This window comes from Hirundo rustica, chromosome 9, assembly GCF_015227805.2.
Source record: "Hirundo rustica isolate bHirRus1 chromosome 9, bHirRus1.pri.v3, whole genome shotgun sequence".
Taxonomy (NCBI): Eukaryota; Metazoa; Chordata; class Aves; order Passeriformes; family Hirundinidae; genus Hirundo; species Hirundo rustica.
The window spans coordinates 6,586,820-6,592,918 of NC_053458.1; the positions used below are offsets into that span (position 1 = coordinate 6,586,820).

Sequence of the window (6,099 nt, forward strand, 5' to 3'; positions counted from 1 at the left end):
GCGTGTTTGGGGCATTCTGAGTGGAAAGCAAAGTGGGAGAAAAAGGTTACAGCCTTGTAACAGCCTAAGTTTGCCATTTTCAGATTGATAATGCTGCGCAGTTCATCTGTGTTTACCTACCTGAGGTACCAGAGCATGCTCTAGGCTGTGATGATGAGGGTTACCCTACACCACACAACAGAAATGCTTTGCTGTCCTCATTTCGAAGTGGGAAACTGAGGCACAGGGTTTAGCTGGCGTCCTTCCCATCGTGCTGTAGGTTAGTGGCACAGGAGGGTGGACAATCTCCAAAACTCGGCCCAGGGACCCAAGGGCCTCCATCCCTCCCTGCATCACTGTCTGTGTGAATGAGCTGCACAGCCCTGCAGGTCACTGCAGCATTTCAGGTGATGTCTCCGGTATCAACATCCCCTCTCATGCTCCTCCAGAAGGCACAGAGCAAATGGGCTGAGGAAAAAAAAACAACCCTGTTGCTGTATCAACCCCTTGTTCACATTTGGTGAAAGATGAAAAGAGAGAGACTGTCCCAGGGGCCACGCAGCCACGGGTCTGTGTTTTTGAAGCACCCTGTTATTAGCCTCCACCCTTTGCAGACACCTACCTTATTCAGAGTTCAGTTTTGGTAAAATACATGGAGTAATTTTCAGCCTCTCCTTACGTGATGTTGCCAAGGCTTCCTTTCCTATCTTGCACTTGGACTGCCAGTTTTATCAGACCAGCCCTAGTTTTACTCAGAGCACAGCTGGCAACCACTATTTTTTCGAGCAGTCAAGCCCTTCCCTGTCACTGTGTGAGCAGAAACATGCTGCCATTTTTCTGGAGCTATTAAAAGGAGTCAGTCCACCATCCTTCTTCTCTGATAGGAAGGTGAAAGTAAGGACAGGAGTCATATCTTTCTGTCTAGGTGCTTTTAAGTTCATAGTAATTATGTTTCCACAGCAAAACCCATGTGTTTCTTAAATGTGCATACTTTGTACAAACACATGCATATGTGCAATTTTAGTACTTGAAATATGGATGGATTCTTTCATTCTTCTCTAAACTCTCCTTTATTCCCTTCTAAAAATCACTCAAAAAGAAGAATATTTGATTGCCCAGTTTGACTCACAAGGATTTTCATTGTCCAATCCTTTAACAACAATCTGTGGCTGTTCCTGCAGGCAAAGGTGCAGTTGTGGGATAACTGGGGCCAGTCACCCTTTCCTACCAGTCCTGATGGGTGAAGGATGGTGCAGATCCCAAAGCAAAGTGCTTCAAAACAATTTAAAAGAAGGAAAAAAAAAAACCAAAAAAGATTTATCTTGTGCATACTGCCTATTTGCTGCAGTTTACCTTCAGAGTCTTGGTGAGGTAGCAGTACCAGTGTTATCAAGTTAATGTTTTTGAATTTGCAACTGTTCAGTCTCATTGTGTTTTCTTGTACTTCTGGAAGGACAAACACAATCACAAGGAACAGAGCGGGGCTGTTAAACTGCTTTTTTGACTTTTATCATAACCTCTCAATCTTTTTTTAGTGTAAATAGTCCCAATATCTGCAATTTCTCTTCACATTCAGTTTATGTTTCCATCCAGTAAAATAAAACCATTTTATGTTACCTTAAAAAAAAAAAAAAAAAAAAATCATTAGATTGGGAATGGTGCAGACACTAATGTTAATGTTTTTTTCCCCAGTATTTGTGACTATTCCTGTTTATTTGTGATTTTATGCTTCAGCAAAACTGTATGCAGCTTCCAAACTCTTCAGCTGCAATCTGGTGGGCTCTGATGGAATTAATTTTGACTTTATCTGCTCTTAAATATTTACCAGTACACCATAATCTCTTCTCTGTCCAACACTTTGTTCAAGGCATTTTTAAAATTTGTTCCATGTTCTTTTAGAGTCTGACTGTAATAATGGCATTACATGATGTCACTGCCTTTTCCTTACAAATATTTCAGGTCTAATGGTATGATCACTGAATTCTAATTGTGTGTTTTATTGCTCAGCTTTGTCCATTTTTGGAAACAAAGCCCAGGGCACTTATGGATCCTCTTGCATCTCCCGCAGGTGGGGTATAAACCCAACAGACTCTGAAATAGAGAGAGTCCATCAAAAATGATGGTTTTGCTACTGTTTTTTCCCTCCCCAATTGCTGCTAACATAGTTTTCAAATTGTGAATATTGGTAATCCTGCTTGATACTTTTTTTTTTTTTTGATATCTTTAAATCTACCTACACATTTATATTCTGTTTTGAAGATTTATTTATACATATAACTCTCTTTCTAGCTCTTCCTTCTTATGTTCCCCTTCTCCTGCTTCTATCACTGCTGTGAAATCTAGAGGATTTTTTTCTGTATTACTGGATTTCCATGATTTACTCGAGTCTATATTATTTTGGAAATTAATATTATCAATTTTTAGGCTTCTTAATGCAAAAAATATAATTCAAGCATTATACACACTGTATAAAATTTGTTCCAATACGGAAAAAAATAGGCTTCACTTAATTTTTTTTATTGATAATAACATTTTCTTGCTGGAAGGAGCAATCAGCCATTCCATTTTCTCTTACCTTGTTTTTCTCATTATACCTTTTCAGATTAATAGTATTTTGCTATCACCTACTTTCACCTGAGATTCAATGTTTCCGTTCCACTGTATATCCAGTCCTACAATTAGCACTTGCTAATTAAAAACACCATATTTCACCGTTAATAGCCACTGTGTCCTCTTCATTTCTTTGTTCATGTACAGTTTATTTTTCTTAGTCTGCATTGTTTAAGTACCATGTCAGGACTGCCTCAATGCAGATTCAGAGCCTTCATCCATCAGTGACAAACTGAACTGTTTGTTCATCAAAAATTTTTGCTTAACTCCCAGATTCCTGAATGACTATAAGTGAGCTTGAACTCTTTCCCTCTCCTCATCTCCCTCACTTCACCCCGGGGACTTAAATCTTGTTTTTGATGCCACCTACCTGGTCTGAATTCTGGCCCCCACTTCTCAGTAGTCTCTGGTTTTTTTTGTGTGCTCATGGACTCTCCTCTTCATGTCAGCTCAGAGGCAATGGTTGCCAAAAAATACCTAGCACCGGGTTTCCAGCCTGGTTCCATGCGAGGCTGCCAGCAGAGACAATGGAAAGAGAAAGACACAGCCACAGAGCAATTAATGTTATCTTAGGCACCTGCCTCAGGACAGGCAGGAAGCTCTGCATTGGCAGTTTCTCTTTCTCTCTGCAGTTTGAGCTCAGGTGACCAGCTCAAAGTTAGTGCCTTGTCTTACCTTGGGTGACCAAAGCAGGTGTGATGAATCCCACCCCCAGGCTCGGAGCATGGCACCCAGTGATGCAGAAGATGTTACCCCATAAACCAGTCCTGTCAGCAAGGAACTGACTGGTCCATTTGGGATCCAGGCTTTTAGGCACTGTGGAAAGAAGCAGGCAGCCCCACTCCACATGGACATGGTCTGGACTGAGTAATCTCACTGCCCAGAAGGGAGTTTGCTGCTGATGCTGTCACTGATGGAGCCTTCAGCTCCTACCAGCACTGGCAGGTTGTTCAAAGGCCCTGGGTATCCACACGCTGGAGCACAAAGCCTGTACTGCATTTTTCACAAGTTGGCATCTCATGCAGCCAACATGTGTACCCCAGTGACCTGTGAGGTCATTAATTTAATGTGTATTTAATCCTGTCTCCCTTATTTCTGGTCTGTCAAAAAATTTCAAATTCACCTTCGAGCTTAATTTTATAATAACCCACAGGTAGTTTAAATATTTCAGTCAGTTCACCTCCTAATCACCTTTCCTTGAGGCTAAATAATTCCCATTTCATCTTTCTCTCAGCTACTCTGCCAGCATTCTCCAGTACATTAATCATGTTGGTTGCCCTCTGCTGTACTTTCTCCATTTTATTTACATCTGTCTTCCACTCTCATGACCAAAAATGGACATTATATTTCAGATTTGGTCTACCACCACAGGGTCTTACATAGTAAAAATGTAATTTTATTGGCTTTGCTACAGATATACTTCTTTCTTAATGTGTACTAGCATCTTACCAACCCTCTTCAGTGCTGAAGGAGAGCAGGAGCTGGATCAGTCAAGTACACCCAGGGCTTTTCCCTCTTCATGTTAACTACTTCATTGCCAACTCATCCTTTTTTAGTTTAGTGCATCTCTGTTAATAACAACATTATTCACTGTGTATGCACTAATTTTCTGCGAAAAGAAGAGGACATTGTAATATGAAGTGAGGATATTGAAACTAATCAGTGATGTCTTTTCCCAAAAACCTGGATGATTTCATTGGAATTTGTCTTCTCTTCTGCTTTATATTTCATGTTTCCTTTATGCCCTTCACATTTACATAAGTGCTATCAAAGATATTCTATAAACATAAATCTTTCAGAGTTTCAATGACCAGCCCTATTTCAGTGTCATTTGTATTATTTAATAAATTTAGAGCAAGTTCTTGAAAGGGACAGTCTGAGGATAGCAGAGTAGGGGATATAGGGAATGTTAAAAATCCTATCTGAATTGTTGGTCTGATTTTCTCAGAGGTACAAGTTCATATTTTTCCTAAAACACCCGAAGAAAATACTACCATAACCAACCAACCAACCAACCAACCACCCTCACAACTCATGTGTAACGTGGACAAAGTTTCTGTCCAGGTAAATATGGATGATCCTATTTTCTGGACAAAACCAAGTCTAATTTTCTTCCCTCAAACACTTTGTCATGTAATCTTCCTAGGATTTCATGGAACATATTTAACATATTTAGACAGATTCAGAATTATGAACCTTATCATAAATCAAGACACTTTGTTCTTAAAAATTTATAAGATACTGATCCAGAGTAAAGAAACAGAATCAAACACCATATAAGGTAAGTAGAGAGGAGCATGGGTAGAGCATACTATTTTCTTCTAAATTTCTTATTATTTTAGTGACAGATGATTCCAGTAGTTGTCAGGTTGGGACTCGGGAAATCTGAGTTCAGTCTGAGTTCAATTGAGTTCAGTTTCAGGGCAAGTCATGTAATTTATCTTTGCCTCAGTTTCTCACTGGTGATGAGTCCCCTGTAAATGCTGAGCACACTGGATACCACGGTCATAGAGACCATATAACAAAATAAAGGGCTCAGATGACAAGCTCATTTTAATTCCATTTTACTGGAAGCAAGGGCAATGCTTTTATGCAGCAATTAGACTTAAGATGCTGATGACCAAATCTTGAGACATGGCCAGGAATCCTGCCTGCCTGGGTTTAAATAAGCTGGAGGAAAGGACAGCGGTGATTTCTGGAGCAGCCACACATCATCAAACCAGTTTGCCTCCTGCACTTACCGGTAAAAAAAAAGTGACTTCCATATATCTCATGAATCCTTGTGAACAATGCAGCCAGAAAGGTATGAAGAGGATTTGCAGGGGCTAAAAACACGGGCCAGGATTCCCTGGAGATTAGTATTGTAACTAGACATTGTATTCTGAAAAAATATTCTGTGTCCTCCGAGAACAAAGCTACGATGAAGACATTCAGGAAAAAGTACGCCTTTTGACTGGAAACATTCCAGGTTGTTTGGATAACTTGGTCACTTAAAAAAATAGGAAAGATATACATGTAAAGTTTTTCATTAACCATCTAGAGCCTTCCTCTATTCCTTTCTGCTCACATCCTGCCTTTATTTCAACCTGGATACCAACAGGATGCCATTGAGAGCTATATTTAACATATATTTAACAGTTACAGATTTTTATTTGCTGTAGATATTTAATAGTTATGGGCAACTCATTGAAATATGATGCTTAACTACATTCAAGTGGTAAATAAAATATTTGAGGAGCCCCGAGTTTCTCCCTGCCTAGAGTAGCAGCAAATATTTCAATAGCTGTAAACAAATAAAGGAGATGCAACTTGCTACTCATCTGACAAAGCTCTGCTAATTCAGCTCACATGAGGACTTGACTCCAGTGTTTAGACTGAATACATATGATGGTATTTATTTCTGCCCAGAAGGCAATCAGAGGTAGGATTTCAAAACACAAATTGTACTGGCATAATCCATTTAAGGATGGGATTTAAGGATTAAAAAAGAGAGTAAGAGAATGACTTGGA

General features: G+C 39.6%; 1 long non-coding RNA gene across 1 annotated transcript; it reads right to left on the reverse strand.

The window, feature by feature from the left end:
* Nucleotides 1-1,952: 1,952 nt before the first annotated feature.
* Nucleotides 1,953-3,095, reverse strand: LOC120756241 (uncharacterized). The gene is made up of 2 exons (XR_005702093.1): nucleotides 2,960-3,095; nucleotides 1,953-2,070 (listed from the first exon to the last, which is right to left on the reverse strand). It is a non-coding gene; the product is annotated as an uncharacterized LOC120756241 (long non-coding RNA).
* Between the last annotated feature and the right edge of the window lie 3,004 nt (nucleotides 3,096-6,099).